This window comes from Leuciscus leuciscus, assembly GCF_965113295.1.
Source record: "Leuciscus leuciscus genome assembly, chromosome: 8".
NCBI lineage: Eukaryota > Metazoa > Chordata > Actinopteri > Cypriniformes > Leuciscidae > Leuciscus > Leuciscus leuciscus.
In genome coordinates this window covers 7,332,394-7,359,431 of record NC_138732.1, presented here as the reverse complement: position 1 = coordinate 7,359,431, position 27,038 = coordinate 7,332,394, and the positions used below count along the sequence as shown (strand labels likewise).

The 27,038-nt window shown below is 36.9% G+C and overlaps 1 long non-coding RNA gene across 1 annotated transcript in view; it reads right to left on the bottom strand.

Annotated features, from left to right (window-relative positions):
• LOC309504203 overlaps positions 1 to 27,038 on the bottom strand; it is an 87,360-nt gene that overhangs the window by 2,628 nt on the left and 57,694 nt on the right. The window contains exon 3 of the long non-coding RNA XR_014208013.1: positions 17,117 to 17,335. This is a non-coding gene — a long non-coding RNA (uncharacterized lncRNA). The remainder of the gene's footprint in view (positions 1 to 17,116; positions 17,336 to 27,038) is intronic.

Here is a 27,038-nt window from a genome sequence, read left to right as displayed (position 1 = left end):
GCGTAACTCTATCCGTTGAGATGAGAGCCGAGCCTCTTTCTCATGGCTGTATTTGTGTGGATAAAGCTCTCCCCTGGCCCTCGTTTTAGATTCGCGCTTAATGATCCCCACTCCGATGGGAGAGAGTGGGCTGCTGTCAGGATGGGAGACGCGATCCGGGACGCAGCAGTGCCCGAGTCCCTCTGGCCGGCAACACCATGTGCAGGGGTCAGCCGAGGTCAGAGGTCATGGGCAGAGAGCTGGGATTAATGGACATCTCAATAAAACGCTGGGTCAGGTTACTAGTTGCCCAGCCTGACCAAACACACACACACACACACACACACACACACACACACACACACACACACACACACACACACACACACACACACACACACACACACACACACACACACACACACACACACACACACACACACACACACACACACGTTTACTTAGCTATCTAAATGTGGACAGTTCCATAGACTAAATGGTTTTTATACTGTCCAAACAGTATATTCTCTCCCCTAACACTAACCCTACCCCTAAACCTACCCATCACAGAAAACTTTCTGCATTTTTACATGTTTAAAAAAACTTTAATTTCTTTATTTTTATATCGGATTTTACAAATGTTTTTAAAGCCAGGTTTTGGTCCCTTCTGGGTACAAATTTGTCCCCAAAGTAGGCACACACACACGCTGAGTTTCCATGTTTTAAGGGGACTCTCCATAGGCGAATATGATTTTTATCAAAACTGTATATTCTATCCCCCCAATATAACAGAAAACTTTCTGTTATTTTTACATTTTCATAAAACATCACTTGGTATGATTTATAAGATGTTTTCCTCATGGGGCCCGACTAAATGGCCCCACAACGTTACACATTTTCACATTTTACTATCTTTGTAGGGACATTTGGTCCTCTCAATGAAGAAGAATAAGAAGAATAACACACACACACACACACACACACACACACACACACACACACACACTGTGACACACACACACTTTACCTCACCTGAGTAGAAGATGATGTGGTCAGAATCTTCACTATGTATTTTGGCCATTGAACAAATTAAAAGATAATTTGAAGAATAAAATACATCTGGATTTATGAAAGCATCAACTGGATGATATAGAAAAACTGAAATAAAAAGTGGGCGGGAAAACATGTGGAAAAGACGTTTGACTTAATGAACCAGTCATGACAGTGAATGAAGCAGTTTAATATTGTGCTGGTCGATGGATAATATCCACAGGAGAGATGAACAGAGATCATATTGACTCCTGATGGCGAGTCTTTGCAGTAAAACAGACTCAAGCAAAGAATCGCTTTTTGACTGATAATTATTTAGCTGATTTTGATATCTCATACAGTAGCCAAAAAAATCCATAGATATCTGGAGGACAAAACCTGAAAATAATTAGACCTAAATAAATTAACTCGACTTAACCAGTGAATTTAATTTAATTATATTTTTGTTTTATAATATTTATGTAGGCTAATAATAATAATTTAATTAAATGTAATTATGTTAATTAGTTAATTATAATTATAGAATTATTATATGTTTCTGAAACAAAAAGGCAAGAAATACAAAAATGACAGTTACATTAATTATAGGCTCTCTATATCTGATCATTTATTCAATTATTTCTGAATTTATTTACCTCGGTGCGCTAATTAGATCATGTCCTCGTGTCTTGAGAAGCCCACAATCACGCAGTAATCATTTGTTCATTGCTCATGCTTTAATAATATCAAGTTGGAAACGGCAAAGAAAAGTGGCAGAAATGCATCATTAACACCATGAGGTGGCGCGTGCTGCTGTCTCATTCGCTCTCCGCTGGAACTCTCGCGAGAACTCCGAGCGCTCTCAAAGGAACTCTCGCGAGAATTCCGTCCGCTGTTGGAGCTTCATTTAGGTGATGGATTGTGAGAGGCCTCATTAAGTCACGCAATGAGTGAAATATGTCTTTGTCTCCCCTTTGTCGCAAAGTAATAAAGGGACGCCGAATTCTTCAGCACAGCTGCACATTATTGCACAGCTCTCAGCTAAACGATTTTTTTATTTTTTTATCTCCTCTAATTGATAAATGACAGGATGAAAGGTTATTGTTGTCACGCTAATTGGAGATGGCGTGAATTACTAACGTGGCTCGTGCGTTTTCTGCAACAGTCTAACTGGACTTTCACAGCCAGCTGCTCACAGACTGGCCAATATGAAATATCCACATGGGCATATAGAGGGATATTCATTCTAGTGATTAAGCAACACTTGGGGAAAAATATAATATTTAGGCATACAACAGTAGGCTAATATGGCGTTAAGATTGCATGTCACAATTAAAAAATATAATTGTGATATATAATAGGCTACTAAAACTTAACAATAGTTAAGATTACTGTTAGGGGGAGACTTAGGCGAAATGTCTTTATTTTTATTTTTAGGATAGACCTTTGATGGTATTTAATAGCATTTAGCAAAAAATGACCAACAGAAATGGTTTGAAAGCAACACCCAAAACCATTGTGAATTTTGACCTTTGACTCCAAGCCCTGTGACATATTCTGTCTCTAAAAACAACTTTATTCAAGCGCAGGAGCAAATAGAGTTCTAATAGGCTATACTTCACAATCTCTGTCTTATTTAAATCTTTATTCATATCATGAATGGAATACAGTGCTTTGCAGAAATGGACTTCCATTTGCAGGAATGTGTATCATTTAACCCTTCTTCTATTTTCCTCTCCGGAGAGCTACTCTTTCACTTAGCTTTTTTTTCCCTGTGAAAGCAGGATTTGATTACTACGGTAAGTAGTAAACATGCAGGTATTTTTCCATCTCAGCTTGTTCTGAGTTCAGGGCCTCCTCTGAGTGTGTGGATGCAGCTCATCTATGGCACTTTCACAGATCAGCTTTCACGCAAACAAACCCTCACAGAGGAAACTACTATATGCAGGTAAATGTTCAATGCCAGCCATGCACAGACTCAACAATCAACCAGAGAGTGTTACGGATGCTTGTCATGCTCGGATTTGCCTACACACATCGTTTCTTTTTGATGTGCCCTTTGTGTTCATTAATGTTTCCTTTGAATTCTTTGATGTTGAACAATATATATATAGTCAAATGAATAGCATGGAATTATCAATATTAGCACAGCATGTTAAAAATGGAATTTGTTTGCAGAACAAACATAATGACTAAGTAAAGCTGGGTAGGGTGTTACAATTATTGTTACTTGAATCGTTCAGCAACCAATAAACATAATGCATTCTGTAGCTGTACTAATAATCTATTTCATATTTCTCATTAAAGTGACAGCTACACTCATGTTTCAAGCAAAAGTATATTTGCCTTTGACTGTGGCTTATTAAAATCACACATGTTTTCTTATGCATTTTCATTTGGCCCAGTCAGACAGCCTTCAGTGATTGACAGATGTATTGATCCCCAGAGAAGCTTCGTGACGGTGATGTGGCATATTTTTATTTACTGCCTGTCTTTAATCCAACCTAGCCACTGCTGACAGAACCGCATGTCCTTTAAGACAGACACATCGCCTTTTGTGTGAAATGGAAGAGTCTAGTGTTTGATACGTTGAGGATGCCATCAGGGGAAGCTGTCATGGGTTCGCCAGCACTGTCACCAACATAATAAATCAACAGTCTAGTCATCCATTCATCCTTTTGGCAACTCTCTCCCGGCTTCTGTTCACTTTCATTACCGTTCATCATGAACCTTCCTTTCTTTCTCACAGTTATTAAACTGAACTGAATCAACACTGAACTGACTAGAGCTGAATAATGACACTATTGTCTTCTGGAGAGCAGAATTTAAATTTGTCTCATATTTGACAATGTTCGTTTCTTGTTTATTACTGTGAAGCTGCTTTGAAACAATCTGTATTGTATGAAGAGCTATAAAGGTGACTTGACTTTCTTGATAACATTTTATTTATTTTCATTCAAGCTAAAACAATGCCTAAATAGCTATTTGACTGTTGATTAACATTTGTGTGGTTTATTTGTGTGGCGTTAAGGGCTGAGTTTATCTGAAAAAGTTGATAACACAATAAACTGAACAAAGTGACTTTTTTTTGCCTCTCAAGTAAATTTATCTTGATTTAAGAATGTTTAGAATGTTAGATTTTTTTTGCAATGTAAACAAAACTGGGTGTCTTTCTAAGATTGGATGCCATTTGGAAAACTCTTGACAAATCCAGTGACTAGTTCCTCCTTAAATGCGCTGACTGTATCAACCCAGACTGATAAAAATCTAAATTTCAGTCAGATCCCAACAGTTTTTGGGTTCGATGGACAGTGAGTGTGCCATCAGAGGCCCGAGAGGAATTCAATCCTAACTGCAATGCATTTCGGGAAAGCCAAATCTGTGGTGACATCATGCAGCGAGAATAAATGGACGCTGGAAGCTACAGCAGGTGCTGAGGTTCATTGGTTATGGATGGGTATCTATCATTGCCTCTGGTCCTGAGCGCTCTCAGAATTGCAGAAGGCCTACCTGTAGTGAGCGGCGCACGATACAGGGCTGAGAAACATCAGTAATGCAGAATCAAACATGGTGCGAGCCATCTCATCACAGACTGAAGTCGGTAGCATCATTCAGAGAGTGATCGTCCCGTTTTATTGCCTCCAATTCTCATTTCCAAACAATTATGCCTGACATAATTGCCAATATCCACAGCTGGGCTTCAATGACTTTCAATGAGTTACCAAATCACCAGTTACCATATTTCCACAGTGAAATAATAGTGCATCACATCAGAGGGCGTTACGCTTTATGAGAAATAAAACTAAAAGTGTTCTCTCACACTGAAAGGACCTGTTGGGGACATCAGGATTTTGTAAACATGCCGATGTGCGCTAATGGCTGGTTTGAGGATCCGCACCAAGTTACAAAGCAGTGAATGTATGCGGGGCTTGGTCCCAGGGCATTATGGGTAAAGAGCTGCATGATGGGACATTAGAGCCCTTTGTGACAGTCACACAAGCACCTCGGTGTTCCTTTAGATGATGTAATGAGAAACCGAAGAGAGTGAAAGTGAGAGAAAAACACAGAGGTCAATTTGGTCCAGTTTGCAGGCCCTTGTGTCATCTTTACTGAGAGTGATCCGAGAGAGGCGAAGAAAAGGAAGCGAGAGGCAATCTGATTATCATCGAAGCAGAGACACGAGGACGATGGGCGTTTAATGCATAAATGCTGGAAAAAGTGATATTTTATTACAGCAAAAAGGCTTTCAAAAATTACAGGAAAAGGCTGGAAAATGTGTCTGCTTTGGATGGCACTAAAACCTAGTTTAACAGGGTCATAATTCACTTAAGTCTGATGGGTCCTGTCGTTCATACTCTCAAATGTGCTGCCCTGAAATCCTGATTTGATCAGCAGAAACTGCATTTTTGAGGAAAAACCACTTTGTTGCTATTACTGTGGTATTTCAAAGATGGATAAGAGCAAAAAAATTGCTTCTTCAAATTTCATTTTTTGATGTCCCATTCAATTGATCAGTTTATACTGTGAAAAACAACCATGTTTCCTTCCAAAGGGGACGGCCTTCTGTTACTCGTGCTACACAAAGCAGAGCAATTAGATGAAAGGCGCTACATTTAAGATGATTTATGCCTCGCATTATGTCCGTGGAACTCCCCATTCTCACTTTACACTCATATTTGCTTGAGAGAAAGGGAGATGTCAGACATTCCAACTGTGATAAAATAATTACGACTATATGAGGAGAACATTAATTATTATGATGGCATCTATTTATATCAATTCTTTTGACAATGTATATGAAAAGCAGATACGTTTTCAAAGACAGCGTAATTAGACCAAACTTTGGAGGTTTTTGTTAAAACTCGATGATATTTAATAAAGTCAAACTGTTTAAAGTGCAACAACGCAAAACAAAAGACAGTTTCTATTGGTCAGTCATCGGCTAACATTCTAACCAAAGTCAGATGTGAAAAGTAGGAACTGACTTAACAATTCAAGTAGCATGCAGCATAAAATAGCATTGAACTAAATTAGACAATTTTGAGACAACCTTTTGCAAGACACACATCTGGGTTGTTCACCATTCTGATTCGAACTGAGAATACCTTTTAAATTCCAATTCAGTTCTTGAATTTGAATGTAAGGAAGAATAATTAAATTGATAAAGTAAAATTAAATTTCAACTGTCATGACTATAAAAGCAAATAAAAGGAACTTGTGAAACTGAAGACTGGAGTAATGATGCTGAAAATTCAGCTTGGCATCAAAGGAATAAATTACATTTTAACATATATTCAAATAGAAAACAGTAAAAAAAAAAAAAAAATTAAATTGCAATAATATTTCGCAAATATTACTGTTTTACTGTATATTTGATCAAATAAATGCATCCTTAGTGAGCAGAAGAGACCTCTGGCAAAAACATAAAAAACAGAGAGACAAACAGATAGAGATAGATAGACAGATACATAAACATATAGATAGATATGAAATGCCTTTCTATTTAGTTTATAGTTTTCATTTCATTTAATACATTTTTTGGACCAGGGTGAAAATACATATTTTCCAGAATGCACTTCTTTGAATCGCAATTCAGTAAATTCTCCACCCTGTCATTCCAACCCGATCTCACAGCAATTCGTACGATTTTTACGAGGTGGCTAATTCGTACGAATTCATACAAACTCACTCGTACGAATTAGTACTATTTTTGCTAAATCGTACATATTTTACGAGTTGTCGTACGAATTTGTATGAGTGAGGTCGTACAAACTCGTACGAATTAGCCACCTTTTAATCACTCGTGATTGGTCGTGAGATAGCGTTGGTCATTCCTATCCACCTTCCAGTGGGGTGTGGCCAATTCAATTCAAACTGAACTCATCAATTGCCAGTTCTTCAATTCTTAATTATGCCCAACCCTGACACACACTGCTGGCATAACACAATCCTTCACCCCATGTGGACACATCCCGTCATTCGCGGACTTTTTAAAGCACGCGGGTGTTGAATCCACCTGTGTGGCGGGAGTTAGCATCTGCTCGAGCGTGTGCTAGCATGTAGCCTGAGGTGGTGGAGCAGAGATCAGAGCGGGTGGAACATTAACCTTAATTACCCCTCTAATCCACTCCCCACACTACAGAGTACACAGCCCGGCCCATTAGCCTGGATCACTGTCAGCCTGCAGGGGTCTGTGGCTCCTCTCCTCACAGCGGCCCCCGGGGAGAGATGGCCTTTTTAGGAGAACCTGCCTGGAGGAGGGATGGGCGTTCTCTGGCACCCCTGCTTCTTTTGTTTGTTGTCTTTTAACCTCTTTTCCATGTACCCAGATGGTTCATTTAGGAGAAGCTGGTGGATGGTTCCTCCCCTACATGCTTATTTGGGTTTTTCATTCTACCCTGCAGGCATCCTTCACTCATTCTTGCTTTGCTCTTTGCCTTTTTCTGTCTTCATCACTCTCTATCTCTCCTACACAGCACTGAGACATTATCTGCATGTCTGTCTTTATGTCTGTCTGTCTTTCCATCTGCCTGTCTGTCTGTCTATCTCTCCATCCATCCATCCAGATTTTTTAATTTTCAAACAAAACCCGAACAAACCCTCAAATTTTAATCTTTCAGAGAAGGATTTGTTAAAACAACAGTTACACAAAAATTGGACTATGTAAAATATATCTACTAGATTATTACAGCATATTTACTGCATATCATATAACATGATCCATCAGAATCAACTCAAGGCTTGTTTTAGATTTTGTGTCACTCTCTGTTTGCTGGTCTGATGGAAGGGAGAGCAGACGTGGCGCCAGTCCTGTAGCATTAGATGCAAAGTTTCCTTCTGCTTCAGTGGAGTTCATCATAACTATATTTGAGTTCAGTGACACCGGCATCATCATCTCCCCCCCCCCCCCCTCTCTTTCATTTTTCAAAGATGTTGAGGCGTTCATTTGGTCTGTGGGTCTTAAAGTTGTGCTATGTTTCAGGTTAATTGTCTCAGTTTCTAATATGGCTTTACTGGCATGGAAATTGTGTCATTTGGGGGCATTTCCTTTGGGTGTGAAGAAGCCAATAATGATGCCAGTTGTGGACAGTTGGCATGTTTTCATTGGAAGAGATCCAAGGCTATTTGTCTTGACTCTGGCTGGACTCCAAACTGTTATTAAAGTTTCTTCTCTTTCTCTGCCGTAAGACTGAAATGTGGGCACTGACCCAAACACACACACACACACACACGCACGCACGCACGCACGCACTCACACACACACACACACACACACACACACACTAATTTTGAGTCATTTTGATGCATATGCTGCCATTTTAAATCAAAAGGAAAACGATAAGGCAAGCTTCATATGGTTAGGTTACACGAGTCACTAAATCACAGATCATTCCAGAAAGATCAAGAATGCTTTATTGACACAATGAGGGCATAAAATGGACTATTAATTCACATAACATGAGCATTACGGTTAAGCAATAAACTTTAAAGTATTTCTCTGATACATGTTTATGAAAACCAGGTGATTGACGCATCTTTGCTGGAGTTTTAATTAAAGTCTGCGTATATGATCCCCTGCAAATAAAATGACAGTGTTTTTAAACAGTGTTTCCCAGCAATTAAACCATTATTGTTCATAATGAGCATTTGAGGAGGATTCTTCAGCTGCTGCTCATTATTTCTGTAAATATGGACACAGGAAATTGTATCGATCAAACACTCTACATATTTAATTTTGAATCATTTGGAATTATGAAAACAACTTTGCCACTGGCCATGTAATTCCGGTGAGCCGTCTCTAGACGCTGTGTACAATTGCTGGAAAGGAACAAAAATCCTTTGAGAAACACACAACAGCAATTGTGATGGTGAACCAATTTACAACTAGAAAAAAAATAGCCATTACATCCTGAAGAAGTGCAAACATTTATGGATAAAACTCTCAAGAAAACTGTCAACATGCCATGTGAGTCAAAAAGAAATGAATACAAAATTATATTTTGCATGAAGAAAATGAAGCCTGTTTTTATGTATCTATGTGTCTATGTATCTATGTATCTATCTATCTATCTATCTATCTATCTATCTATCTATCTATCTATCTATCTATCTATCTATCTATCTATCTATCTATCTATCTATCTGTCTGTCTGTCTATCTATCTATCTATCTATCTATCTATCTATCTATCTATCTATCTATCTATCTATCTATCTATCTATCTATCTATCTATCTATCTATCTATCTATCTATCTATCTATCTATCTATCTATCTATCTATCTATCTATCTATCTGTCTGTCTGTCTATCTGTCTGTCTGTCTATCTGTCTGTCTGTCTATCTGTCTGTCTGTCTGTCTGTCTATCGTTCATTTTGTTAGTATTTCAAATACACACACGATATGTGACCCTGGACCACAAAACCAGTCACGAGTCGCACTGGTATATTTGTGGCAATAGCCACAATACATTGTATGGGTCAAAATTATCGATTTTTCTTTTATGCCAAAAATCATTAGGATATTAAGTAAAGATCATGTTCCATGAAGATATGTAGTAAATTTACCGTAAATATATAAAACATGTATTTTTGTGAGTGAATGCAGCACAATCGCGAGCATAAATGAACAACTTTAAAGGAGATTTTCCCAATGTTTCGATTTTTTTGCACACTCAGATTCCAGATTTTCAAATAGTTGTATCTCGGCTAAATATTGTCATATTCTAACAAACCATACATTAATTGAAAACGTATTTATCCAGCTTTCATATGATGCATAAATCTCAATTTCATGAAATTTACCCATGTGACTGGTTTTGTGGTCCAGGGTCACATATATTAATTAACTGTAGATTATTTCTATATACATGTTTTGTACAACAAATGCTAACATATATGTATAAACTATATGTATCATATATATTAGTTTTATATGTTAGTATTTGTTGTATTGTCTTTCATTACTGATTTAAATAAAATAAAAACACAATTAATTACAGTAATATAATAAAAATCACCAGTGAGAGAAATATGGATGGATGGATGGATGGATGGATGGATGGATGGATGGATGGATGGATGGATGGATGGATGGATGGATGGATGGATGGATGGATGGATGGATGGATGGATGGATGGATGGATGGATGGATGGATGGATGGATGGATGGATGGATGGATGGATGGATGGATGGATGGATGGATGGATATATATATATATATTCTGGGGTGAAATGTAATATTTTCAAAAAATTGCTTTTCATGAGATTCACCCTCATAGTATTTTCCATCAAAGCTGTGTGGCTTCTTGTAGGAAATGTGGGAAGTATGAACGGTCTCATTACCTAAGTTGTAATGTGTAAAAGTTGGACCAAACTCGGCCCCTGAAGGCGTCGAGGCCACAATTCCCAAATAATAAAGATTATGATCTTCTGTCTCTGTAGACGTCTTGTACCCTTCCCCTATTAAAGCAGCACTATCAGCCAGCCAAACTTTCTAGATGAAGAGCTTTGCTCCCTGCGGCACCAGCGTGCCCACTAAAAGCCGTCCGGCCCTCCGAACAACCGGGAAACATTAGCCCTCCGCACCGCCGCATCGGCCAGCCTCTAATGGATCGCTCTCATTTCATCAGTCGACTGACATTTAATGAATATATATTTTATCTCCTCCTCTCCCGTGATCGGAATGCTCGCTATGTTCCGGGAAAGAGCCACCCTGGGAGTGTTTGGGGCGGACCGCAAGATCTTCCGACCTGGCACCTGCACGCCCCACCCCGCCTTCTTCCTCACGTCGTCCTCTTCCTCCTCTTGGCCCTCAATATCGTATGGAGATAAATAATTCATGGCTAGTTATTAGGGCCGGTTCAATAGGATGGCTGCTGATGGAAAGCCGTGCGGAGTGAGGCTGCCCGCGGGGAGTGAGCGTGTTGTTGTGTCAGCCCCCATCTGCCAGAATGCAATAAGGAGAACAATGAAGGCCTTGATTTCCACCAGCAGGCCTATAATCTTTAAATGGCTATTAGCAGTGGAGAGCAACCAGTCAATAACCGACAAAATCCTTTTAAAAGCTGCTCTCTCTCTGTGTCTGTCTCACTCTCTCTCGCTGTATCCCTCTCTCTCTCTCTCTCTCTCGCTCTTTCGGTTTAGACGTCTTCGTCATGACATTCTCCTCTTGTCGGTCTTGCTATCAGATATTGCTGCTGTCGATGTTGCTTATGCTGTACGGGCCTGATCACATACTCAATCGGGAACATCAGAGTTTGTCAATGTTTTCACACACACAGACAAAATAAAAATCTGTTTTACACTCTAAAAATGTTTGTAAATTGTCTGAAAATGGAAATTAACAAAAATAAAAAAAATAAAAATAAGTTATAGTATATGAATGAATGGCAGCTTAAGTCTCAGTCTCGATTTGACATATGTGACCCTGGATCACAAAACCAGTCACAGGTCGCACGGGTGTATTTGTGGCAATAGCCAACAAAACATTGTATGGGTCAAAATTATCGATTTCTTTTCCAGATTCTAGAATAGTTGTATCTCGACCAAATATTGTCATATCCTAACATACCATACATCAATGGAAAGCTTATTTATTCAGCTTTCATATAATGTATAAATCTCAATTTCAAAAAATTTAACCATGTGACTGGTTTTGTGGTCCAGGGTCACATATGCTCAGTGCACATTGTGTGATTTTGGGCTGTCCCAGACGAAAGATGACCAATCGTGGTGATTTCTGTGGTCGTGGCTCCTGATCGGTGGTCCTCGTACAGTGAGAGATGTTCAAAGACGGCTGTTGTCACTGTCTTGCGACCAAAATAGCCTGCAATAATTTTCTGAGTGTTAACATTTTTAGCATGATCATCTCACATTGTGTGTTTGCTGCTAAGACCTACGTCCACTGACTAGCCAATACAAATGCAACATGAAATTCGCTTATTGATCAATGTGACATGGCGCTAAAACTTTAAACTACTCACTTCAAGCATTTACAAAATTGGCATGCCAAGTTGGCCTATTTTCCCTAGCCATGACTGCGTCCATATTCCCCTGTTTCGCATCCTCCTTTTTTTGTTTTTTTCGCACATTTGGAATTTAGTAAAAGTAAAAAGGTAAAATCTACTCAACTATGTTAAGTAAAATGAACAAAGATTAAACTTAAAGTTTGTTGAGTAATTTTTATACTTAGTTGAAGTGTAAACTTAATTATCCGTTTTGCAGTGAGATTCACCCTCACACTATTACACACTACCAGTAATAAACAATAAGCTGTGGAAAGTGTGAACAAGCTCATTGCCAAAGTGTGAAAAATGTGTAAAAGTTGGACCAAATTCGGCAACTGAAGGCGTCGAGGCCACAATTAATAAAGATTATGATCCTCTTTGTAAAATGTTTTTAGCACTTACAAAATAAAATAAACAATTTTGCATGGCTTTCACTTAAGTATATCTTGAATTAACTTACATTTTCAAGTTATCATGACTTAAAATCTGGCATTCTTGCAATAAACTATTTAAATTAATTTTAAGACAATAAGTACTATCAACTTATCAAACTATCAAATAATCCAAACGGTTTCAAATTTAAATGTTTTTTTTTATTTATTTTTTTTATGTTCAATATAATCTGCTTCTCTCATGTGCACGCCATCATATGAACACTTACTAAATATCACAATCACACCTCAACACTGCCACATGATACATGGGAAAACGTAAAACTCTAAAAATCAAAACTAAATCTTTCCGAGTGGTGGAAAAACCTAATCTGACATTAAAGACAACAAAGTTACTAAATACAACAGGACCAACAACAAAATAAAAATAGCAAACAATGCAACCATATTAATGATTCATGCCCCAGTGCATGATGGGAAGAATGAAATGGGAGTGGATCACAAAGTCATTTTTTTTACAGTGTAGGCATTTGAACTAAAAAGCATTAATCCAACTCAATATGATGCTTGTTGGATCTACTTAAAAAAATCATAACAGAAAAGCTCCCTTGAGAAGCATAACGTGTACAAAACTTCATAAACCAACAAAACTACAATAATCAAATACATATTTAAGCATTATTTAGACTTAGATTAGATGTATTTACTTGAATAATCCATGTCAAAACAATTGACTAGACTTCTTTCAGTTGACTTGCACAGTTACCTGACAACCCAGAATGCTCAGCAAAAGAGTAATAAAGTCACAAAGACAAAAAAGCAATCCATCACCAATCTGAATAACCTCACTAGTTTCCAAACCACTTTTACAATGTAGGTAATAAAGACAATCCAGTAGTAAGTGCTGTCCAGTGCCGCCTCGGACTCTTCGGGCCCTTAAATGAGGACAGTTAACAGTCTCTGTCTGGAAGATAGACTGGTACAACACTTTCATTCTGTTACATCAGACAGACATACTATGACAGAAAATGACATTACTGGCTATAATATAAATCCTTGTGTCGAGTTCAGGACTGAAGTGACTGAAATGCCTGGCATCATGAAAGCAGCAGTGAATCACATTAAGCCCATGAAGAACATGTCCAGGTTATATATTTTGCCCAAAAATAAAAAAATAAAAAAATACAAAGGTTTGAGATCAGTATGTTTTATGTTTATAAATAATTCGTACTTTTATTCATCAAGGATGCATTAAATTGAACAAAAGTGACAGTAAAGATAATGTCACAAAACATTTATTTTAAAGAAATGAATGCAACAAATAAATTCTGTTCTTTTAAACTTTCTATTCACGGTTTACACCAAAATATGAAGCAGCACAACTGTTTTCAACATTGATATAGCAATAATAAATGTTTCTTGAGCAGCAAATCATCATATTAGAATGATTTCTGAAGGATCATGTGACACTGAAGACTGGAGTAATGATGCTGAAAATTCAGCGTTGCATTACAGGAATAAATTACATTTTAATAAATAGTAAAATAGAAAACAGTTACTTTAAACTGTAAAAAATATTTACACAATATCAAAAATTTTACTGTATTTTTATCAAATAAATGCAGCCTTGTTGAGCAAAAGAGACTTCTTTCAAAAACATTTAAAAATCTCATACTTTGGAACAAATCTGTGTATATTTTAAAAATATTATGGTATTTATACAAAACTTTTTGTTTGGCTGCATTCATTTTTTTATTTATTTTAAAAAAATACAGTAGTTTTATTATTGTCAGTATATAGTCATAGGAAATAATGGCAAAAAGCAAACCCTATGTATATAATAAATGACAAGTGCAATATTGTTAGGGTTAGGCTTAGGTTGGGGTTAGGGTTAGCCTAACCCTAACCCAATATTGTAATCAAATAGTGCAAATAACTTTTATGGTCCTAAAATTTGATTCATTTTCTGTATGCAAAAAAAAGAAAAAAAAAGAAAAGAAAAAAGAATAGAATAGAATTTTAAATCAAGTCTGGTTTATATTCATTCCAGCCAAGTATACAATTAAATTATATGTCATTTCAATATCTGTGATGCAAATGACAGAAAATACTCACATTTCTGTTGATACTTTAGATCAAATTAATGAAAGCGTCCCAAAATAGTCACATCTTTGGTTTTACAAACTGCGAGAGCTGATAACACTTTCAGTGCAGTTGCTGTCGATAGAGCTTCACTTGTAGGCAAAGCGCTTAACACAACTTGTGCATTTCACCGCACTGTGTGCAAACATGAGTCATCTGAAAGTTGTTTGTTTGAAAACAAAAGCCCCCATTTGTGCTCAGCAAACCCCTCGAGACCCCCGGCCCAGACTCAACATCCACAGAAGGTGAAAGACAGAACCTGAACGCTGGCTGACAGCGTATGACAGAAACATCGCATGTGCGCTATACGGCATGTTACCCAGAATGCCACCTCAGGCCAGCCTGTAATGTGATCACATGATCACCTTCTGCGAGGTCAAAGGTCAGGTCTAATGAATGGAGAGGTGAGGACAGCTAGGTAACAGGCAGAGGGATGTTTGTTCCTCCTCTCTTCTTTACATTTGTTCAATAGACAAGAAGATTTGTTATTCTTTATGTAGTATGCACTGAAAAAAAATTATTAGTTGAATTTAATAAAAAAAATTATCGTAAGTGGTTTGCATTCAATTGATTTTATCTACATTTAAACAAGTGCATTAAGAACTTAATCAATTTTAGTTCAACTTAATGCATTTGTTTAAATGTAGATCAAATCAATTGAATGCAACCACTTACGATAAAAAAAATTATGAAATTCAACTAATCATTTTTTTCAGTGTGTTTGTATGGAAGCATATTTCTGCCTCGGAATATAAAATAAAAAAGGTGATAGTGACTTTTTATCTCACAATTCTGAGTTTTTTCCCTTTGGAATTGCAAGTTTATATTTCACAATTGAGACTTAATAACTCACAATTTCAGATTTATATCTCACAAATCTTACAATTGCAAGAAAAGTTTGAATTGTGAGATAAAAAGTCGCAATTACCTTTTTAAATTACGAGTTTATATCTCTCAGAATTCTGAGAATAAAAGGCAGAATTGTGAGTTTATATCTTGCAATTCTGACATTATTTCTTACAGTTATGATATATAATCTCGAAGTTTAAAAGTCAGAATTGCGAGACATAAATTTGCAATTCTTACTTTTTTCTCACAATTGCAAGTTTGTAAAGTGCAATTCTGACTTTATTCTCAGTATTGAGATATCAACTCGCAACTGATATCACAAATACCTTCTTTTTTTTTTTTTTGTGGTGGACAAGCTTCCATAATGTTTGAGCTATTGTATGTTCTCTCTCTCTCTCTCTCTCTCTCTCTCTCTCTCTCTCTCCTGCTCCTCTCAGTCGTACGCCTCTTTATGGTAATCCATCTTCATTGCTGAGACATATACCATGTTGTGACAGCTCGGACACTGAGAGATTCTAGAAGATGGAAAGCAGGTACCAAACACAGATACAGCCAGACAACCAATCAGACCTTCAATATCTGCACTGGACCGCACGGAGAAATCCAGCTGTCAGCCAGTGAGAATCTGTCTGAATCTGCTGACATATTGATGTATTTTCTGCACTGATTTTGGGGGCAATTTATGTGCACTCGATTCATGCAAAATATGGTGTTGGAACATGGAACTGCATCATACTGTAGGTGTTATGTAACCGATTGCCCGATAAAGTCGCAGACAGCGGGGAAAATCAATGCTAAATGCTTGATAATAAAATGTAATAATTTTATATAATTGTGTATTTTTAGGAAAGCAAAATAAATTGTCTAAACTTTTAAAAGGGAGGAGGAAATGCTCCCCAAATTGTTGTTGACGTCAAGGACGTGTGCGTCCAATTAAACTCTCCAATGTTCTATTGGAAAAAGTAAAAGAAATCCATTAAATATGTTTGTGAAAAAACATTTGTGCTGACTGCCATGTGTTCTGTGTCTTGAATTATTGACTTAATAAATAAATAAATGAATAAATTATAAAATAAAATAAAATCTAATTTTGATTTTAAGGACAGTTTATGGTTTTTTTTGTTAACTAAAACATTTTTTTTTAATTATTAAAAATAAAGCTAAAATAAAATATAAATATTGAATTAAAAACGTAAAACTGGAAGAACTTAAAAGAAAATGAGAAGTGTTGTAACTATCTGAAATAATTTTTTTAAATGGAAGCACTAAAATGACAAACTGAAACTGAAATAATAATAATAAAAAATATTATAAAAATAAATAAATATATATATATATATATATATATATGTGTATATATACACACACACACACACACACACACACACACACACACACACACACACACACACACACACACACACACACACATATATATATATATTACTATATATAGAGTAAATTAAAGTGAACATATAAAAATAAAAGCCAACTCAAATTATGAATAAATACTAAAATATCATTGTCCAATTAATAATTTAGATTTGGGTCACCACCTGATCCAATGTAAAACCAGGATCCTAAAGCAAAACCAGTTTAAAAGCATCCCAATTTGTATCAATTCTTGCAACCACATGTCTGAGGATTGAATTGCTTTCTCTCTGCAACCAGTCTCTGATTTATCATGTTTGTCTGAGGAAATGGGCTGAACTTCACCTGTGACGTCCCTGTTGCTGTGTTCCTTTAACCTTAGACAGTGTCAGCCTTTGTTCACGGTCCACAACATGGCGGTTAACTTCTTGCCCTCTGCACGTCGTGTCACTCGTCACGCTGGGGAGGACAGGAGGAACATGGCGTCTGACGTTCTCAGGAAGAACACTCCTTCCTTTTCACTCTTACTCTCCTGATTCTCATCACTCCTCTGGTCTTTAGCACCTGCCAACAGGACAGCGGAAAATGATGCGGCTTTAGCTGAGCGATAAGTCGATCACTTAAGAGCTCGGATAAGACAACTATGAATTCCCAATAGCATCAGTTTTTAAGTTTCCAGGGATAGGAAAAAAAAAACCTATCCCTTCAAATTGACATAGACATGCAATGTGTATATTTTTGCGCCACTAGTGGCACCAAATAGAACTGCGAAAATAATAATACATTTAAAGTTGTTAAGATGATCTGAGTTACAGAAACAAAATGTGTTATAGAATTTATATCAGATATTGGTGATTTGACATATGTGACCCTGGACCACAAAACCAGTCACATGGGTAAATATTTTTTTTTAATTGAGATTTATACATCATCTGAAAGCTGAATAAATAAGTTTTGTTAAGATAAGACAATATTTGGTCGAGATACAACTATTGAAAATCTGAGGGTGCAAAAAAATCGAAACATTGAGAAAATCGCCTTTAAAGTTGTCCATTTATGTTCACGATTGTGTTGCATTCACTCACAAAAATAAATGTTTTATATATTTATGGTAGGAAATTTACTAAATATCTTCATGGAACTTGATCTTTACTTAATATCCTCATGATTTTTGGCATAAAAGAAAAATCGAAAATTTTGACCCATACAATGTATTGTTGGCTATTGCCACAAATATTGCCGTGCGACTCGTGACTGGTTTTGTGATCCAGGGTCACATAAGTTATTGAAATGTAAGCTTGGGAAACAGTTTTATAGATTTCTGTTTTTCCTCTTCAAATAGACAGGATCTGTACCAGCATTATTATGATAAAATCTACTCCATCAATGTTTTGTTCTGAATCCGAACCGAATGTCTTTGACAAAAATGCAGTTTTCTTTTTGTTCTAAATGTTGTTTTTTATGAAACATACTCACATTCAAGTGTTGATTAAAAAAAGAATGCATGGAGCTATAATGTTTATTTTTTAAACATTCATACAACAACATTTTCTGGTGGCCATGAAAGTTTTCTAAAAATGATCAAAAATGCTGTTGCTCACATTGACAGAACAAATATAAAAATATTAGACCACTAGAAAACATTAGCTAAAAATTTTTTGTTTTACACCTAAAATTTTAGGATTGATGACAATTCAAAATTAGTTGTGTATTCTGACAAAATAAACGTTTTTGCAAGCTGCTGGCATTGAGATGAATGAGAATGAGCAGCTTCTCCCTGTTTTTATAGACCACATTAGGTTTAAGTACCCGAGACAATAATTTTCAATCATATTCCAGTGCATGCAGTTAGTTGTCTGAGATGTCTTTATAGCCTTCAGCAAACTTTGAGTTTTGACTGGCTAAGGTGGCACGAGTACAAATTTCTCTCAGCAAAACCCTGCAGCAACAATGTGAGGGATGTTGGTATCATGCTCATTTCCCATGAGTTGCGTGCTGTTGGACAAGTCACAAACAAAGCAATCCACAGGGACAGAAGTCCTTTTAAGAGGTTTATGTATTGGCCTATACAGTGTTTATTTTTAAATAACGGCAATGATGGCTAAATAAATATGGGTGAATCCATGAAAACAAGTCAAACATCAAAAGAAATATTATTTAGCATATTTCTGACAGGTTTCGTGAGCTTCAGCAATATATGCTGCCTCATTGACACATTGAAGGAGGAAGTTTGTGTGTGTATATACACAGGGTGTGTGTGTGCTTGTGTTTGTTTGATAAAGATCACTCATCTGACTAAGACAGATTCTGTTTTTCACAGACTATGACTTCGAAGCTGTGATGAGGAATCATAAATCTCATATTGTCATCAATCATTTCAGCCAGACAAACATGACAAGAGCTCCGTGAGATGCTGATGGATTTTAAATAACATTTAGCATGTCTGCACTTTGTCTTTTCGTACAATCTATGATGTACACAGAAAGATATTATATTTCCTGAATTCAGTCTCTGCCAAAGGAAAGTTCATAAACACAGATATATTTGCCTTTAATGTGAAGTGTGCCATTTTTACACCAAAAGGAATTACACAAATAATGAGTGTATTCCAACAGGTTCAAGAACACTCCCACATCTGCCATTAGCCAGACTAAAAGAAAGGCCCCGTCCCAAAACCACATCATACAGTAGATACGGTATGGCCGGGTTCCACAGACAGGGCTTAGATTAAGCCAGGATTTGGCCTTAGTTCAATAAGGTAGCTTTTATAAACTTACCTTGGAAAAAAAACTTTACTGATGTGCATCTTGAGACAACACAATGACGCTGATATTTTAAAATATGTCAGTGAAAGTTTCTTTCCGTTAAAACAGCTCAAACATGCATTTTTGTCGGTAAAACCGGGGGTTGGTGTGTTCGAGTCTAACTATACTAGCCTTCCACCGACGGGCAAGATCTGTCCAACACACCTATAGACCTTATTCACAGCAGCGCCATCTTTGTTTTTTAACGGGAATGAAAGCGAGGCTGTGAGGGATAGACATACATCTCTTCAGTGGGTTGTACTGTTATTTAATGTGTTTCTGGATTGTTCTGCTGACAAAACACTGCAGAAATATCTTTCTGAGAAATTTCAGTAAAAAAAAAAAAAAAAAAACTTCACTGACAACATGAGCTGTTGAAAATTATAAGTGATCGAGAAGCTTTATAGAGCTTTTTACAGTGGATGCCATTGAAAACACGGTCTATCCCTCACAGCCTCGCTTTCATTCCTGTCATGGCGCTGCTCTGAATAAGGTCTATTGCCCACGGGTCATACACTGTGGGTGTGGTTTAGACTTGAGGAATCCCTGTTACCATAGTTATTCATTCCTAGTAGAAAGGCACGATGAAATATCCAAAGAATTTTTGTACAACAAAAAAAAACATCCAGAAAAGCTGTTGTGAAGTTTTCCACTCTTCAAACAAGCTAAAAAAATTAGATTAATTTGTTCATCAGCCAACCAAAAAAAAAAAAAAACTTTATGTAGCAAATCGATTGGTTAAGCCTACGTTTCTGAGGATGATTGGTCATAAAATCAAGAATCAGATATGTAGTCCCGCTCCTTTTCATCGCTGCGCTCGTTGTGTTCGGTCTTCCGGTTTGTATTTCCACAGCATGAAGGTAAGATCTTACGGGTTTATGAACGAACCGCTCGTTTTAAAATCTTCCCGGTCTACATCAGTTTGAAACATTACAATTCTCATTGCTAACTTTACAATAAGTAAATCTACGTCACCAGCTAATTTCTCTTCAACAGCGATGTCATAGAAACATACAGATCTACCGCAACAACATAAGTTCAAAGACAGAATTTTAAAGATGGCTGTGAGCTGGTCTCTCTGCCGCATAAGGTCTATACATTTCAGGTGAATCAACCTATAAATAAACTTTTAAAAATAAAGGTTCCAAAAGGGAGTTTTCACAGTGAAACGATTTGAGTTCCTGCAAAGAAGCTTTCAGTGAATAGTTCTGAAAAGAACCAATGTGAAGAACACTTTATTAATCTAAAGAAACTTTTTTCCACTGCAAAGAACCTTTTGTGGAATGGAAAGGTTAGATGGGTGTTAAAGGTTCTTCATGGAACCATAGACACCAATAAATAACCTTTTATTTTTTAACAGTGTAGCTTACAGTACATTAAGCTGAGACAGGAAAAATTTTACATCGGAAAAAATGACCCACTTCAGCTTTAAACATAAACTGAAAGAAAACTAAACATGAGCTTGTAATTATCTGCTGTTGACACAAACCTGGAGAGGTTATTTATCTCCACTTGAAATCAGAACCAACCTTCCTCATGTCAAGCACTGACAGGATGAACCACTCTGTCATGCACGGCCAGACACTGAAAATACAAAAAGTTACTCTACAAAACACTTCTAATCGGAGGGAAGAATTGGCTCAGAAATTACGAAACACTTCATAGTTGTTTGACAGAGACAAACGAGTGCTGCGGCCCAGAATGCATTGCTGTGGTGAATGCATTGCTTCAAAAAGACACTAATGGTGGTGAGAGGAGGTGAACGACACATCGAAAGATTTATTTTACTGTACGTAATGCTAGCGAAGCTTGTGCCTGCTGGCATAAACAACAGAACCGTCTTTAGCTTATGACACACACATTTGCACGGTGAATTCACTGTATTTTTTTTTGCTGGCACATTTTCTCACATTAAAAGAGAACTACTTCAAACGACCCCAGAACACAAAGGGCTACAATAATACGAAGATCTCAGCTTCACAAATACTCATAGTTACAGTTAATGGCAATTTAATTACCCTCATGCTGTATAAACAATGTACATGCCCCTGAAAATGGTTCTGTGACAGAGATTAACCTTCTCCAGGAACAAACCCCTATAAATCTCAGCAGGAGCTGCTTCAGCATGCCTTCCAGTTCCACGTCAAGTGACGATTAATCACTCGTGTGACAAATAAGAAAAATAATTGCAGTCTTTGATGGAAAGTGGTTGGCAGAAAAGCTTGTTCAGAAACTGAATAAGACTCTGAAAATGAGAAACTTTGCCAAACGGTGGAAAACTCATTTAAGGAATGTTGACAAGATAAACCACTTTTACAGTTTTGCATTCAAATAACGGGGCCAATATATATTCCTCTGTTCTTACTGTAGATAGATATACTGTATATTTGTTTGCATGCACAATATTCCAATATTAATCAGTATTTGGTCTTATTTTGTTCATAAATGCATCAAGTAAACATGTTAATCTGATTGGTGTGCCTGGATTAATATGGGAGTTTTAAAACTTATTCAGAAAATCCGTTATGATTGAATAATAAATACATTCTAAAAATATATAATATATAAATGATATATAAATATTCTAAAATACAAAGTTTTGTATAAATATTAATCGCGATTAATCAATTTTAATTTCAAATTGAATCAATTGGACAGCACTATATATATATATATATATATATATATATATATATATATATATATATATATATATATATATATAAACTAAATTTTTGCAATTAAGGCTTAAGCAAAATAAGGACCTTATTTGGAAAATTATGTGCATGTAACAATGCAAATCTAGCTAAGAATGGTGCAAAAACTAACTAATTATATTCAGTCAACCACAAAGCAAGAAGGACTGTGAGCCAAGAGTTATCCATTCACTGAGATTAAAGCAGGAAGATCTGGGAACCCCCGGTTTTCTACAAACCCGATTTCCTGTGCCGTCTCCCCCACAGGCGAGAGCGAGTGTTTGGGCTCTGGGGCAACGCAGTGCACTTCATCATTCTTATGAGCGGCTCTCAGACAGCAGCGCTGCAGCCCAGTGTACTATCAGCCTTTAATCCATCATCTTTTATGGAGAGTAATGGCTGTGCTTTTACACCAGCAGAAGGGAGGATGGGTAGAGCAGGATACTGGGCCTGCAAACATCACCCTTCAACATGGCTGGGGTTTCAGAGCTATTATAAGAGGGAAATCATGTTAGCTTTACATTTTGAGTACTTCATGTATCCATGCAGGTGCACGTGCTCAATTCAATTTTGGGTGCTTGAGTTGGACATGCATGCGACAGGTCCAAAGATCTACACCTTTTAGTAATTTCAAATTCAAAGTATGAGAAGTTCAATTTTGATCAAACAAACAGGTTGTACTAGATTTTACAAGCTAAATGTTTGTCAAGCAAAAACCTTAAAGGACTCCTATTATGCAACACATTCTCACCCCAAATCGTCACTTTTTCGTCACTTTCAACCATTCTTCAATATCCGACGCACAAAGCACCCTTTAGCGTCCATATGTGACGCTTCGGTTATGGGTAGGTTTAGGCGTCATATAACTGACGCTTTCGAAAGTTCGTCAATATCCGACGCACAAAGCACCCTTTAGCGTCCATATGTGACGCTTCGGTTATGGGTAGGTTTAGGTATGTGGTAGGGTTATGCGTCTCATATGGACGCTAAAGGGTGCTTTGTGCGTCGGATATTGAAGCATGGTTGAAAGTGACGAAAAAGTGACGATTTGGGTATGACTATTTTAAAGGCTCATTTGTTCTGGAGTCTCCTACAATAGGTTTACATGCATCCAGGGCAATATATATAATCAGACACTAAATGAGGTGAGTTGTCACAATAGGACATTAAACAGACTCTTCATCAAAATTGAAACAGAAAAACAATTATTTAGCATAAAATCAATAAAGTTAATATTTTATAAATACCATTCTAACAAATGATTAGCTCAAAAGCACAAACTCTCTTAGCTCTTGACAACTTCTCCATGTGACAACTAATCCGGGCATCCCTTTTATATAAAACATTTTTTTTTACACAAATTTGTTTAATGAGCCCCTAATTTGATAATTTTGTTTAATGAGCATCTGCCTCTCAAATTAATTGACCTCATTTTACATTTCTCTATTAATTTCGTGCTAACTCCACCTCAAGATCTCTCTCAAGACTTCAAAGTCCTTCAAAAGGTGAAACAGAACACAAGTCACAGACGAAAGCCCATTATTAGACACAATGATACATCATAGGAAACTTTACAAGAAATATCCACCCTGAAAACACCATTAGAACATGTTTGAATAATAGATGGAAGGAAATACAAATACCTACTGTAACCATATCTGGATTTGAGCAAGACTCAGCCAAAACATGAAAATGCATATGCTGTATATACATCACATTTATCAGATTCCCATCTGATTTAATTCATGCACAAATCACTTATAGTACTAGGATGTTGTGGGTTGCCAGGTTGTGGTCGCTAAAGCTCTGAGTGGTTGCTAGTGCTTTGCCGTGGTTGCTAGGGTATTCGGAGTGGTTGATTGGCCATTAGTTGGTTACTAGTCCCGAGTCGCCAAGTGCCTATAATCTGTAATTTACTTTTAGTCATTAGCAAAGCCAATGACTAGCAAAGCACGAAGCAAAGCCACATGGGACACTGCCACCAATTGGTGAGATAAATATAACTTTTTAACATGTTTAAGTTGAAATAACTTTATATAAAAAATATATGCATGTGCATCAGTATGTAAAAAAGTGTGTTTGATTGTTTAAAGATTTATTTTGTTTTTATTTATATGCTGAAACTGTGTTTTATTGTTTGTTGCCTCAGGGCAACATTGTGCAGTTAGACCACTTTTGTTCAGGCAATATCATGGAGTAGGACCATATGGTGCATTCAAGTCCTCCTGGGAATTTAGTTTTTACAAGCTCTGAAAACTGAAAGAATGCACATTATGTGTGTAATTGATGTTTATTATTATTATTATGCTGCCACAGATAATGATAGGAAATGTAGTTTGGTCACTCATGCCTATCAGCTCATAAACTGGCTAAATGATAGTGTTTTCTGGCAAACTGTATCTCTCTTCTTCATTAACAGTTCACATAATGTGTACAAACTACATTGAACTGTCGGCATTCAGATTTAAATTGATCATGATTGAAAACTATTTTCTTCCGCCATTGCTTCCCACTCGTAATTATGACTTTGTGATGGCGTTCATGTGCATTCATCTCGTAAATACGATCTTTTTGACATGATTTGAACGCACCAATAGTCAATGTTTTTGCGATCTACTGATACTTGCAGGAAATGGACACAATAAGATTTTATGGGCGGAAGGAACATGATTAGGGATATATTATATGGGACCCCCAAGGTCCCAAAAACTGGGGGGAAATAATTTGTTCCCCAAAAAATTGAAATTCATGCCATAGAGGGTTAACACTTGGTATTGGTTTATTTTATACTACGGGGCTGTTGAATGCTTGAATCTGATTGGTTGACGAACATTCTAAGGTGTGCAATTATTTTCAAGGAAACGCACGGCTAAAGTAGTTCTAGGCAGGTCTTGACCACATTACATGTGCATATCACTTCACCAAATGATTTCAGTTATTTCAGCCGTGAACAGCAAAAGAACCAAAACCCACAACGACACTGACCAAGCAAATAAATATAGTAAACAATAGGATAAAAACGAAAAATCATTTCCACGTTTATTGCCACAAGATTACGTTTTATTATGTATCCCACTCAAACGCACACACATATATTTTAAACTTCAAAACCAATATGGTCATAGATACCATTTTACAATATTAGTAAACATCTGTATTGAGTACTGACCAAGCGGCAACATTCTAATCTGAAAAATGAAGCCTACCCGGAAGTGCGAAAAACTGCAATACATCGAAAATCCGCTAGGGGCAGGTCCCAAGAGGGATCAAATGTCCATACACCCCCATGTTAAAATGTCCGTTTTCACAGCATAAATTCATGTTTTTACAGGTTGGTCCCATGGACTTTAATGTATTTTTCGATAGGTTTCGAGTGCCTGACAACTGTGAGGGGGGTGAATTTTTTTCTAACTCGTTAGTTTAGATCGTATTTAGATATAAAATGTATGACAAATAAGGGTGCGATTGACAGCTTGATTGACAGCTGATAACGAGCATAGGCTGCGCCGAGTGGAATTCCTGCAATTTGATGTCTCGGCCATGATCTGACACAACACATCATACCTGTAAGTTATCCTTTCTGAACATTTGTATTGAAATATGGCCATAATTAAATGTAGTTCAATGGACAAACATACAAATATTGACTTGATTTCCACAGTATTTTTTGTTTTTCCATGTAAGTCAATGGGGATCATCAACTGTTTGGTTACCCATATTCTTCAAAACATGGAACAAGTTCATACAGGTTTGGAACAACTTGAGGGTGAGTATATGACAGAATTTTCATTTTTGGGTGAACTTTCCCTTTAAGAGGTCACAGTTAACTCTCTACCATGTGTTATACTAGCAAATGGGTCTGAATATCTGAGAGAGTCAGAATGCCATCTGTTGACTTTGTCCAGTGAATATTCCTCTAAACTCCCCATCGCTGTCACCTAATCAAAGAAATCTGGTCCCTCCGTCCCCCTTCTCCTTATGGTGCTTTCCGCGTCTTCAAAGTTCTGCGCATCGATTAGTAACTTTGACGCCTCGGTGCTGGAGAGAGGCCAGAAATGATAAGCGCTCATGGGGGACGTGAGAGCTAAGTGCTAAATCAATGTTTGCACGTCTCCGATGCGGATAGCGTTACTGAAAGGGCCCAGTGGCCGAAGGTAGCAATGATGTTTCCCCGGGGACGTCTTTAAGAGTCACACTTATCGGCTCATTTTTTGGTGCAATCATCCACATGATCAATCATGCTCTTCGTGGGGAGAAAATAAAGAGTCTTAATTCCCCCTCCATTCACTTAAGACCTTTCATTCAGCCAAAAAATTATTCAGACATCGTATGATTTTGTTTCTTTCATGACTTATAAGCACAAATGTTTTCCATGAAAGTGTATACACTACCAAACTCAAAAAACCATACCATAAACGTACAGTATAATAAAATTAATAGAAACGGTAAAACAATTTTCTTTAGTTGTATGGAAAACTGAAGCGCTATGTCGAACAGATTTCTCACTGTAGAAATACATGTTTGGGATGACATGAGGGTGAGGAAATGATGACAAATTGAGTGAATAAATGCCTTTTAAAGGGATAGTTCACCTAAAAATGAACATTTACTCATCGTTTACTTTGCTGAACACAAAAGAAGATATTTTGAAGACTACGAGGAACAAAACAGTTGATGGGCCACACTGACTTCTGTAGTATTTTATGGAAGTCAATGGGGCCCATCATCTGTTTGGTTACCAACATTTGTTAAAATATCTTCTTTTGT